General features: G+C 33.8%; 1 protein-coding gene, 1 long non-coding RNA gene and 1 other non-coding gene across 6 annotated transcripts in view; 1 reads left to right on the top strand and 2 right to left on the bottom strand.

Moving 5' to 3' along the window:
- The window catches only part of LOC143690225 (uncharacterized), a 52,124-nt gene extending 49,229 nt beyond the window's left edge, over positions 1-2,895 (top strand). Inside the window, exon 3 of the long non-coding RNA XR_013179047.1 lies at positions 2,793-2,895. This is a non-coding gene — a long non-coding RNA (uncharacterized LOC143690225). The remainder of the gene's footprint in view (positions 1-2,792) is intronic.
- NAV3 (neuron navigator 3) overlaps positions 1-13,966 on the bottom strand; it is a 622,569-nt gene that overhangs the window by 327,090 nt on the left and 281,513 nt on the right. The gene's annotated exons all lie outside the window — the stretch shown is intronic.
- Positions 2,037-2,143, bottom strand: LOC143642935 (U6 spliceosomal RNA). The gene has a single exon (XR_013155994.1). It is a non-coding gene; the product is annotated as a U6 spliceosomal RNA (small nuclear RNA).

The raw sequence follows: 13,966 nt of genomic DNA, 5'->3' as shown, positions 1-13,966 counted from the left end.
ATCATTTTCGTGTTAATATTTTTATGATTTTGGTCACCCACAGTTAAAGTGGCTTTCAACAAGTAATAAAATGAGATAACTTTTATTCTGAAAGATAAGCATAGTATTTCTAGATTCTGAGGCACATTATAGTTAATTCTAAAAACATGTAAGAGTAAGAAGGTCATTAAATTTGGAGCCAAAATCCAGTGGAGTACCTACTTTTCCATTTGAGAAAATATAAACTAAATATACTGGAAAGTGAATATGAAAAAGGAGAAAAAATTCAAGAAGTTATAGCATCAAACTTATAACTTTGGACAAATTACTCAAGTTCTTTAGGTTCTTACTAGTCCTATAATTTTAGGTCAGTTGACTAATTTATTTTGAAGGACTCCTACTTGTAAAATTATATGACATTATTTTTTCCCTCTACATATAGTATTAGTGGGAATAATCTAAAATCCAAAGAGAATTCCTTTAAAACAAAATGATTTACTGATGATATAAAGAAAAGCATGGAACAGAAAATCATTTTTCCCACTGTATACTACAAGTTGCAAAATATAAAGAGATGATTTATTTTGACTTTTCTCTCCAAAGTAATCTCTATAACTTGTAATACATTTATTCATCTTGAAGCTGAATCCTGATATTTTAATTGATATTCAAAATGTACCAAGTCCCAGAAGACATGTATAACAGTTTGTTTTGACAGAAGATAAGTTTTTAATGAAATGATTTCAAATATTCAAAGTACTTAGAGACCATGGAGAGAGTCTATTCACTTTGCTATTTCTGAGAAGTATTAGAATAACTTCTTATTTCTTGATTTATGCATTAAACACATACTTATCTCAGATCCTTTACTTAGCTATGTTTTAAAATAAGGTGCTTATTCAAATTAAAGTATTCATATGGCATCTCCACACACCAAGAAACAAATGTAAAAGGAAAGTTAGAATAGAAATAAGTATAATGGGCCAAAAAGAGGTCCAGATAGAATTAAAGAGAAATTGGCAGTCGTTATACAGTAAATGTAATAAGTACTGCTAGGTCTTACTACTCAATGTTGACTTGGTTTTCAGGGCCACCTAGTTTTTAGAATAATATTTTCTATATTTTTCTTAGGTTCAGTTTCAATATCAGTGTCTTTGTACAAAACATAAAAACAAATAACAAAATGGTTCATTCCAGTCAAACGGATGGTCAGCCAATCAGACCGGTGGTTTGATGGTACTGAACCAATTTGTAGTGAGAACAGTGGGTTTAGAAGTCAATTAAGCATCCCAGACAGAGAATGAGCAAAAGCTAAGAGAAGTTTAAGTCTTAAGAAGTTTTAATATTAAAAAAAAGATCAAGAGAAATTCCATTGCCAACCAAATATCATTTACGGTTATAGGAGTTAATTTTTTAAAGCAATGTTTAACAACTAAGTGTAAAGGCAGAAATAAAAATTAAGAATATAAATTGCTTGTTTCAGACAGCCACTCTTCCTCCCCAAGCCCATGTAAATGTTCATGTGGTGGGCAACTACCACTAAGTTCAAAGGGTACCTCTACATGCTGCTCAGAAGACATTTTGGAGATATTTCGGAGCTGCGTATTCAAGCAAAGTTAGGGACTCCAAACAGAAACTGAAGAAGAGAGGCTTCCACTTGAAGGAGTCTAAAAAAATTAAGTTGATAAATTATGGGCATCTGGTAGGTAATGAATGAGCAGTTCATTTTGAAAAAGGTATATTAACTTTCAAATTTCTAATGCAAAAAATATACCTCACTTTATTATCCTGATATTAACATTTTAGACTCTGCATCCTTTCCTGTCCCTGAAATCAGATGAGCCTTTCAGAAATTATCTTTCATTTATTTTGCCCCAGTTCATATCAGTTTCCTCAAGAAGCCCTGGACAGGTCATTCTATACCTCTCAAAATATAATTTTCATCAGAATCTGCTCATTGCATTTTCAGACCCCATCTCTTACCTTCCCCATGACTACCTTTGACAAGGTCAGTGATGACTTTTACACTTCTTTTTTCTTTCTTTTCTTTTTTTTTTAAAAGTATGGAATGCTTCACGAATTTGCATGTCATCCTTGTGCAGAGGCCATGCTAATCTTCTCAGTATCGTTCCAATTTTAGTATATGTGCCACCGAAGCAAGCACCAATGATGAGTTTTAAATGTTAAATCCAAGTGGCAATTTTAGTTCTCATCTTCTTGACTTATTTGCAGCATTTGATGTAGTTGATCATTCCCTACTCTTTGATTCCCCCTTCACTTGGCTTCTAGGGTACCACATTCTCCAGATTTCCACCTGCCTCTCTGGTTATACCTCTGTAGTTTTCTCATCTCTCTTATCTCTAAACAGTGATGTCCCCCAGCCCCCTCCCCCCCATTATCAGTAGTTAGGTCTCTTCTCAGTTTATACTCTTCCTCTTGCATATTTCATCGAGTTTCATGGCTTTAAATGCTCCCTCCATGTTACTGACTCCCAAATAATTAATTAATTCCAGTATTTGCCTCCCTTTGAATTCTAGAAGCATATATACAACTGCTAAGTCAACATCTCAACTTGGATATCCAAAAGACATCTCAAGGTTAATATTTTTGAAAGTGAGCTTCTGCTATAACACCCTAAATCATTCCTCCTGCATTCTCCTCCATCTCATTACACAGCAACTCTATCCTAGTTGCTTAAGCTAAAACTTGGTGCTATCCTTGACTCTGTCTTCATATATATATACTATATATGGCCTTTCAGCAAATTCTGATAGCTTTGTGCTTTAAATTATATTGAATTTATATTTTAACAGGACTACTTTGGCCTCTGTGTTGAGAACAGACTGAAAGGAGCAAGAGTAGAAGAAAGGAAACAGGAAGTTTTATTAATAAAATACCATTCATGGTGGTGGCTTTGATTTGACTGGATTGAAGTGGAAGTGGTAAGAAGTAGTTGGCTTCTGGACTATTTTATAGCTAGAAGCACCAAAATGAGTATTTTCTCTTCTCTAATAAACTCATACATGTCCAAATTTCAGGCAATTATAATGATTTTCACTTGTAGAAATTATAACCAGTTTTATATGAAATTAAATTGGTTATTTTTCTGTGTGTGCCTCAGCAGATCATAAGCCCACAATGTCAGGGTCTGTTTTCCTGACCTGTGCATACCCTGTGCCTAGACAGAAGGGTGCGGAGTTAATATAGTTAATACTTAATAAGTAGCTGTTGAATGAATAAGCAACCTGTTTTCTCCTTTACATTTATTTAAATTTGAGTGAACACATTTTCAATTAGTTTATTTAGGTGTTCTGAAAAATTCTGAAGTCCCTTAAACTTCTGTAAATTTGTATATTCATTCATTTTCTCCTATTGCAGACATAGGAGAAATACATGGAAATACATATCACATTTTTACTAAATACATATCACATTTTTCCTAATTTGAAATCTTTTTCAGGCATGCTTAAACCTATGATAAAAATATATTCAATTTAGAGATGTTTAGTTTGATGAATTTGATGTGTTGAAATAAAATGAAATGCAAAAGTATTTCAAGAATTTATCGCATTTGGGAGAGATATCATGATAAAACATAGCAAATAACAAAGGCCAGAGATCCAGTCCTGGTTCAATTGATTGATAGCTGTATGTGGCCTTATGCTAGTTAGCTGTATACTACTATCATTAAAATCGTTTCTATAAAGTGAGTATACAATGATCTGTAATGGTAGTTAATAAGTCAATAATCTGCAATGGTAGTTAATAAGTAACAAATGAAACATAAATTTCATTTATGCTTATGCAGCAACAAATGAAACATAAATTTCAAAAGCAATAAAATTCCTTCCAAAACATGGGTACTTGTGATAAAAATTACTGGTGAGCTAAAGCACTCTAGTTTAGGTTAGCTGAGAGGTAGACCACTTGGAGACAGAGCTATGAAGAAACAAAGGAACATGAGATCGGAGGTTGAACTCAACAAGAATAGAATCTGCGATAAATACATGGATTTCCCCTCTTGAGACCTCATTCGAATTATAACAATTCACACACTTTTTTGAATAATGGAATGCCAATGCCAATGAATATCTACATATATCTATATATTTTGCATACATATCATACCAACTGCCCAATATACCCCCTCCCTAGTTTTATACAATGAAAAAAAAAAAAAAAAAAAGAGGCGAGAATTGGCTGATGCAAGCCATGAGTGCAGCTTATGAATGGATGGCAGAAGAAAGAGCCCCTGCTGCCAGAAGAGAATAAGCCAAGGACAGCTTACGGGCTTGCAATTCAAATTACTATGACAAAGTAACTTGAAACTGAGGCCAACAGAAATGTTGCCAAGGCCTAACTAGGAAAGGGCTCCTTTTGCAGGCATGTAAGGAATATGAGAGAGCGGAAAGGATGTTAAATGGCAAGAAAGGGTAGTAGAGAATGGGTCAGTGCTCCAGGATTACATAGAGAATGCCAGAAAGCACTTAAACCTGCTATCAAATTATAGGAAGGATGTGATATGGTACTATGTTCTCATCATTTACTGTGACACCCTGTAGTTGCCACTGAAGATTTACTTCCACAAGAGTTAAGATTAGCTGTTCTCTAGGCTAGACCAAGCATCAGTGATAGGTTGACAGTGGGGATGGGAATTCACTAAAGGAAAAGAAATAGTGAAAGACAAATAATTTAAAGTTATGGCATTTAGAGCAAAGTCAATGTGTTTTTCTGAATGACTACTAAATAAGTGCTTCTCAAATATATATGAACCTACAACTCAGCTAGGGGTTTGTTGAACTGCAGATTCTATTTCAGTTGGTTTAGGGAAGGGTCTGCGATTTTGCATTTCTAATAAGCTCCCAGGTGACACTGATGACACTGGTCCAAGGATCACATTTTAAGTAGCAAGATACTGGAATGTGAAAAACTTGAGGGCAGGAAATGGTCATCTGTGGTTGCACACTGGCCTCCTGTTCATCATGGCATAGAACTTTGATTTGTGAGTCTAGATTTAAAAATGGGAGTTTGCATATAAAGATTGGATTTTCTCATTCTCTTAAACACCTAAGACAGCTGACATTGCTGGGCCTAAAACTTTGGATGACAGCAATTATCTGGAGCTGAGAGAATGCTTCCCCTTTAGATGAAGTGTCTCCTTCATCTGCCAAATACAACCTTGATAACAGGCAGAGGCCATATGCAACTGTTATGCTATATAATTGTTAAGTTGCTCTTATTTAGTATATGAATAATATCTAACCCATGCCCCCATAAAAATGGAGAAAACAAATTTAAACCAAGTTGTATCACATTCTATCCTTTTTTTCCACTTCAACTGTTTGCATTACCTGTCAAACTCATCTATAAAGCAGAAGGAATAAGGGTAGGTGAAAAGTCAACAGAGAATTGCTGTTTTTGTCTGGAAACAGCCCAATTGTAAGGTAGCTTTTAAAAGGAAGGTAATGACGGTGCGTGTGTGTTTGTATTTTGTGGGAAGGAGGGAGGCAAATAATAGTAATTGCAGATGGTGTCATTTTCAAAACCTTCTGATCAACCACTTCCTGGTAAACAACAAATGGGACTTTTTTTATACTTGGGTATTCAGCAGTATGTGAAACTCTCCAAGCAGAAAACAAGGATTTCATTAGAGCCTGCCCTTCTATTATTTTGGCTTTGATTTCCTGTTTTTAACATTCTCAGCAGTTTTCTTCTCAATGAAAAATCTTATTCCTGAACTATATATAGAAGATATGAACAGTTATATATTTTCTGAAATATTTAGAAGTTTCATTTAAGCAGGAACTGTAATTCTGTTTAAACTCTTCTTTTCTTTCATGCCCTCTGTTACCACATATATACACACTTCTTTTTAACTTTATCCTGTCTGGAAACATTTACCCAAATTACCCTTCTTTTGAAAAATATACAGGATCTGATGAGAGTCATGTTTCCCACTCCTTTTCGAAGAGCTCATATAAAAGTATAAATTATGATTTATAACCACCCTCTGCAAGTGGGATTTAATTTTATTTGAAATTTTGTGGCCATTTGTCTTTTGATTTCAATTTCCAGGAAAAAAAGATTATGCTATTCTTAGGTCTGCAGAAAAATTACAAAACCGTGAAAGCATCGATGGTAGGAAATTAATGAATTAACCAGTATATAGCAAGGTTGCATTTTTAAATCTAATTTTTATCATCATTTTCTCTGTGTGATATGTAACTGAGATCTTTCTCAAGAAGCAGGGAACTTATGGTTCCATTTTGAAGGTTAATTGTCAGGGCACAAAATTCATCTAAAAGATTGACGGTGAACTTCTATCTGTGGGTTAAGTGTAAGTAAATACAAATATAGCTCATGGATCTGCCTGCATGTTAAAACTTCTTTCACTGTAGAAATATTAATGTAGATGTCTGTTTCCTAAACCAAAATGATTGAAGTTTTTTTCATTAATATGAAATATCATTTAGTATGATTTAAAGAAATATCTCTGGGTGTATAAACTTTATTCTGAAACTTTTTTTAGGAATAAAAACTTTCCCAGGCTATAATTCATCATACTGGGAGAGACATAACAACACCATCTTATTAATCAATTGGGAAACAAAAAAACAAACAAACAAAAAAAACCAGAAACATCTGGGAAAGTACTGGGCAAAGGTCCGAACTCAATAATCCAAACCCTGGAAGTCAGGAAATAAAGAAACAAGAAAAAAGCTGAAATTCTGGGATTCAGGAGATAAATTCCATGTATGATAAAGGACCAATCAGGTCTCATTAGTCAAGGGGCAAGGAGTTAGAGTACTGTGAGCAAAAATATATTGTCCTATGTCATTCCTGGTATTTTTATGCTGAAAATGAGTAATTCTTGGTCTGCAGGGTTTTTTTGGAAGACAACAGTATAACAGAGGGAAGCAACATCTGATTAGAGTTATAGTTTCATTTAAATATGAGCAGGTAAAACAAAGTTCTTAGAGCCCCTTGAAGATGTTTCTTCAGCTCTGACAAACTCACTCTGTTTCAAAATTTATGAATTGAGATTTCTGTAGTCAGTCTTACTCTATTTATGACCCTGGACCCTTAAGCTTGTCTTTGAGCAAACCTCATCCTTTGAAAGTTGTATCAAGTTGGCCTACATAAGTGTAGTTCACTTTTAATGAGATGATTTGTCTATTAACATATGCACATGATAATGTCAATATAAGTACTCCATGTAGTCTAAATGTAAGATAAATATATTGATATTATGGAATTCAACTGAATCTTTTGCTTTGTTTTTTCTTTTTCTTTTCAATCTCAGTTACTCTTCTTGTTATACATGAGGAAAACTTAATATTGGGTAACAGAGAAAGTTTTATTTTTCAATAAACTCTGAAGAATATATTTAATCTGATAGAACCATGAGGTTAAGTTTTAGCTGGTTTTCTAGCTTTTTAATGAGGTTCTTAAAGGTTCTTCCTTTCTTTGGTCCTTTTATGTTCCTTTGATTTCTATTTTATTTTTAAGATAAAGACCTTTTCCCACACCATGCAAGGAAAAATGCTATAATTAGATATACAAGAAGTTCTCATACCTAAATCATTATTTCTAATCATTGTTCTGCAAAAAGCTAACATCAGTGAGATATTAACAATGGCCCTTGAGGGCACCCAATGATTATCCTGAAACTCAACCTCATGGACAATACTATTTTATCTACTTAACTAATACCAAAGTTGGCTCCCTACCAAGAATCATTACTCTCCCCTTTTGTTCTCTGTTTTTAATAGCTAACACATGTTTATTACTTTTTATCAGGCACTGTACTAAGTACTTTACACATATTTTATCCTTATTATCCCATTTTTAGATGAAGAAAATGAGGCTTAGTAGGTTTAAATAATTTTCTCAAAACTGTACAATTAGTAATTGATAAAACTGAAATATAAATCCAGAGAATCTGATTCTAGAGCTTGCCCCCTCTATGAACATAAGGAAACCATTGGCAATCACTTGATATATAGAGACACAATGTTTTGCCAGCAAGGAGATACAGGCGGCATTTATTAACTCACTTTCGCATTGAATGCTGTCTACTAAATGGTTTTAGACTCTGGCATGGGCTCTTACAACTTCAACATTTTTTTTTTTTGTATATTAAAAGTAAGTCAAGTTTTGATAATTTATTGTAGCAATTAATTAACTTATGAGATCATTTTGCCTTCTATTTTAATGTTAGTTTGAATAATTTCTCTTGATTTCATGAAGGTATATTTTCAGTGTAGTAATCTGGCAAGAAATATAACTTAAAAAGTGTTCCATGATCAAATAAGTTTGAGATATTTCTATGCGAGTCAAATTTTCTCACCCCATAAAATTGACAAATGGTTAACTCTCCTTCTCAGAGGCTTCTACTGGACCAGTGGATGTGAAACCACACCTAGGAGGCTACAGGTTGGAAAGCATCAGAGAAGAAAGAATGAAGAGACCAGTAAGACCAATAACTCCAGAGGAAAATAATTGGTCATGGTCACACCAGCACTTAAAGTGAATGTTCCTTCTCTGGAAGGCAGCAGAATATCACAGAAGTGACAAGACTTACACAATTATGAGATAGTATTGTGAGTCACTGATGGAATACTGTGGATAGACTACATATGTGTGAAGATTTCTCAATAAAAAAAATATATATATACAAAGTGACTAGATTGGAAACAGGACCCAATGCCCACACTATAGCTGTCAGTTTTGGGAATCAAAAGTGGGGCCTTAAACTCTCTGAGCTTTAGTTTCACTGAAAATGTGTTTGCTAAGTTAGCTTTATTTGTGATATATATGATATATTGCATCATATTAATTCATTTGAACTCTTGTAATTTCAAAAAATATATAACAGGCCACAAATAATAGTAACGGAAATTTAAGAATCCTGAATAAAATAGCTACATTTAGCTGAAAGAGATGTGAGATGCCGGCTAGCCCAAATAGCCTATTTTATTTATCTGTCAAGGATATAAACAGGAGATTAAGACAAGGCATTTTATGGTATATTTTTAGTTCAATAGAATATGAAAATAATGTTCACCACAAATATAGGTACTGAGTTAATATAAAAATAATCTTTTGTAGTAAATTCATATTGACTTAGAATAAAGATACAGAAGACTATATAAATCACTTGAAAACATAATTGATTTAAGTTATTTTGTTGTTTACATTTGTTTCATTTACCATTTTTTAAGGCAGCAATACCAAGGGAAAGTTCTAATACCTCATCATGAGCACTAAATTAACAGGGAGTCTACATACGAAACTGGATAATGTTGCTTAAGAGAAGAAGGGATGGAAAATATTTGACTAACCACAGACTGCTTTGGAGACCTATCTTATGTCTAAATTATTAAATCATTTATCATATTTGAGTATTGGGCAGAATTCCTTTCTTTCTTTTTTTTTGCATGGGCAGGCACTGGGAATCAAACCCAAGTCTCCGGCATGGCAGGTGAGAACTCTGCCTGCTGAGCCACCTTGGCCCGCCCTGGGCACAATTCCTTTCCTTTGAACTAATTCCTGAAATGTTAAAGGTATTTCAGATGTTGATGTAACGTGAAGTTACACTAAGAGATTTTAGGCAGCTTTCACAGAGTTTAGAGATAGCTGTTAAAGACACTCTTGGATGTGTTCACTGAACACTTATTGTGGAGTACCTACTTTGTACAAAATCTTCTAGGCACTTTAACTCTAACCCTAGAATTGTTATGCTGAGTCTTAGGGATATTTTTCTAAATCAAAATAGAACATATCATTTACCTTACGAGGTTTATGTGAATATCTAAGTATAGCAAATGTTCTCACTACATTAAAAAGGAAAGATAAAAATTAGATGTTTTCTCAATACCACATAAAGCTCAAAATCATGGTTAGCCAGATATTAAGTAGGCACAACATACCCCATAAAAATTATATTTATCCTATTTCTTAATACCATAGTTTCCAGAAAATTAAAGAAATTAAAGTTGACTGCAATAGCAAAATTCTCAGACAGTTCATTCATCAAACACATTAACTGTGTGAAAATTTTATTTAATTTGAATTGCAATATTTTTAGAATAAGAATTTATAAAACAAAATTGGTGGGAATGACATGCTATCATTCAAGCATTCAGTTCTAATCCTTAGGTTTTCCCTTATTTTCTCCAACTACTGGTCTGCTTCAGTTTTGAATGTTTATCCAAGCCAGACTTTTTTTTGAAATATATTTTTACTGACAAATCTTCATGCACACACATACAGTCCATATATGGTGTACAGACAATGGCTCACAATAACATCACACATACTTGCGTATTCATTATCATGGTCATTTTTAGAACATTTGCCTCATTCCAGAAAAATAAATAAAAAGAAAAAAGTCACACATCCCATTCCTCTTACCGCCCACATTGACCCCTCGTATTTCAATCTACCCAATTTATTTTAACCCTTATCCCCCCTACTATTTAATTTTTTATCACTATATTTTACACATCTGTCCATACCCTGGATAGAAGGGGCATCAGACACAAGGATTTCACAATCACACAGTCACATTGTAAAAGCTATACCATTATACAATCATCTTCAAAAATCAAAGCTTCTGTAACACAGCTCAACAGCTTCTGGTGCTTTCCTCCAGCCACTCCAAATACACCATAAACTAAAAAAGGATATAATGCATAAGAATAACCTCCAGGATAATCTCTCGACTCTGAAATCTTTTAGCCACTGAAACTTTATTTTACTCATTTCTCTCTTCCCCCTTTTGGTCAAGAAGGCTTTCTGAATCCCACAATGCTGGGTCCTGGTGAATCTTGAGAGTTCTGTCCTACACTGCCAGGGAGGGAGATTTACACCGCTGGGAGTCATGTCCACATAGGGGGGAGAACAATGAGTTCACCCGCTGAGTTGACTTAGAGAGAGAGGCTACATCTGAGCAACAAAAGACCAATCCAGCCTTTTGAGACCAAGCCAGCACAACAGAAGTAATAATTATTGAACATATTTATACAAGTCTAAGTTTCTAACAGGTGTTCTTTGTATATCCCAGAATGATATCATGAACAGATCCACCCAAAGAAGCACCCGGTCATTGATCAAAATATATCATTAAAATAGAGAGCTGAACAATTCTCTTCCAACTATTCAATAGCCATCAATCTTAGACTGTGACTAATAGTGACAAAGATGAATGACAAGGTATTTCATTTTGAGTTCAGTATAGCATGCTTTGGGTTTAGTAAAATATGAAACAACATTCAGAAAAAGAATATTCACTAAGTTGCTATTGAAATAATTTAGGGTAGTTAAAGCAATTGAATTTCCTAAGAATTTTCCAACATTTAAATTTCAATTCTACATAAGCCCTCACGAAAGGTAGGTGCTAATCACTAAATTGGGCCCACCAGATGCAGTTGTAATGGGGCTGAGTTATTCTGAGGTTGATTAAATTAATTGGCCAGAACTGCCCTAAAATGTTTTTGATCAACTCGTCTTGTTTTGCTCATATTATATCATATAGCACAAGATGACCTCTCTTCTGAGTATTTATTTAGATGCCTTAGCAGGAAAACATGATCCACACGCATGCACCGATGACCCACCTCTCTAAGAAACAAAAAACATGAAGCTCTGAAACACTAAGCGTCTCATGCCAATTCTAATCTCATGTACATACTGCTGATGCTTAAAAACTGATCTTTATCAACAGCAAAAACTATGGAATCTTTAGACACTTAGCAGATAATTCAACCAGGAATTATCTGCAGGCCCAAAGGCTTACTTGAGATACCTAATATTCAAGAGTCACAAACTTAATGAGGTTATTAACTTGTGCTTCCTTGGGTATTCTATGTTACTTTAAAAAACAATCATAGCAATTGGGCTCACTGCAGAAATCTATTGAATAAGATTTCAAAATCATTAGCACTTATAGAGAATGGGCATGGAATGCATACTTAACACACCTGAATCTTTTGCTAAGCTGTGGTTGAAATTATCATTAATTATGTTACCGCATATTCCTCATTAAAGGACCAATGAGCAGAGAGCACTTCAGGGATTCATTACCAGGAAAACAATAACACAGAAATCTTTGCATCTTGAGATATGCTTTGTTTGTTTTATTTGGTAATAGAAACTATACAGTCCAAAAGGTTCCTATTACTCACCCCCCTCATTCATTTAATTACCTGGAAACTGGATAATTAAATGCATAATTATACTAACTTATATTTTATAGTTTCTATAATAACATCAGTTTCATTGCTTTGTTGCACTGTGTTTTCATCCTTTAAAAAAACCATCTTTCTAATATTCAGCAAATATATTTTTTTGTATGCTGTATGCGGGGGCAGTCACATTTCGTTCTTTTCCCATGTAAGTATCCCCTTATTGCAGCACCATTTGTTGAATTTTTGTTTGTTTGCTTCCTTGCTTGTTTGTCTGGAAGGGCATGGGCCAGGAATCGAACCCAGGTCTCCTGAATGGCAGGTGAGAATTCTACCACTGAAATACCCTTATACCCCCCTGCCCAATATTCATAAAATTTTGAGATGAAATACATTTGTATTTATTTTAAATAAATTTTACTATTAATTAATGGATTTAATAAATTAAATCACGTATATTGAATTAATCACAAACTTTAATAAAATTAATATATAAGTTACAGAAAAAATTCAGAATTAAATATTACAAATGCATTGGAAATAAACAAGTTTATCAAAGAGAAAATATAGTTGAAAAGGCAATGACTCCATTTATCAACCCAACAAATATTTATTGTTCTTATTAAGGGTTGGACATTTTGTTAAAAGCTAATGATATGAGAAAGTACAAAGTATATATGGTCTCTTATCATGGTGCTTATAATCTAGTGAAGACGGGCATCATAGTCACAAATAAATACAAACTTTGATAAAATTTATAAGATTAGAAAAAGCTTCTATGAGGAAGTAACAATTAGTAAAAATCGGTCTGCTAGAGATCAAAATACACTGAGTAACAATGTTTTCCTGGATACCAGTTCTGAAGTCACCACATAATGCAAAAGAAATTAATCATACTTAAATTTGTCTGTGAAAATTCTTAGGATCTCCATTAAGGAGAAGATATATTATTTTAAATATCAAGCCTGTATATTTCTGCATAAATTGAAACCAATTAAGGGATTCAAGTTTTCCATCTCAGAATCACCCAAGTGTACAAGTAAATGGAATGAATGATGGACAATTTCCCACAGCATTTAAGATGTTTGCTCTTTGCCCTCATTTTCTCCCTTTTGTACCTGCAACTATAATTGAATTTCCTAAACTAAGTGTACCTTTGGTAGGACATCTCTGAATTGGGTTCCTCTCTGTTTCTCCAAAATGAGATCTTTTCTAAGGCAAGGTCTGTATTTATAGTACTAGCGTTAATTAGCACCAAATAAATGTTAACGAACATGGAAGTGTTGTCAAAATTCCATTAGCCTAGGAAGAATGCTCCTAGGAGCATTCTTTCAAGGAGCGTGGAATCCAAGCTATGCTAACTGAAAACAATTAAAGAATGTCATACAAAGGCATTTTAAGTTGATTCCTGTGACTAAAATCAAGTGGAAGAGCTAAAATCATTACAAATGGCAACAACATTCTGGAATCACTATTATTATAGCTCATTTTAACCCAACAATTATATTATGAGGGTTGGCAATCTGCTAAGGTACTATTCTAGTTATTTATTAAAGAAGAGATTAAGAAAAAAGCATTTCCAAGCCCAGAGAGAGGAAGGAAGTGACTTCATATGTGTATCACATTTAGCTCATTTTATTCACCAATGCATGACTGTTAACATAAGAATATCAGAAAAATTATGGATGTATCTTTGTCCTGGAGAAAGGAAGAGTTCAGCAAGGACTTGTCCAAAGGCAGAAACAATAGAATGCTTAAATGACAACCAAGACCAATTTGAGATATTTTTAAAAATTAAA

The sequence above is a fragment of the Tamandua tetradactyla genome, chromosome 7, assembly GCF_023851605.1.
Source record: "Tamandua tetradactyla isolate mTamTet1 chromosome 7, mTamTet1.pri, whole genome shotgun sequence".
NCBI lineage: Eukaryota > Metazoa > Chordata > Mammalia > Pilosa > Myrmecophagidae > Tamandua > Tamandua tetradactyla.
This window is presented reverse-complemented; position numbering and strand designations above follow the sequence as displayed.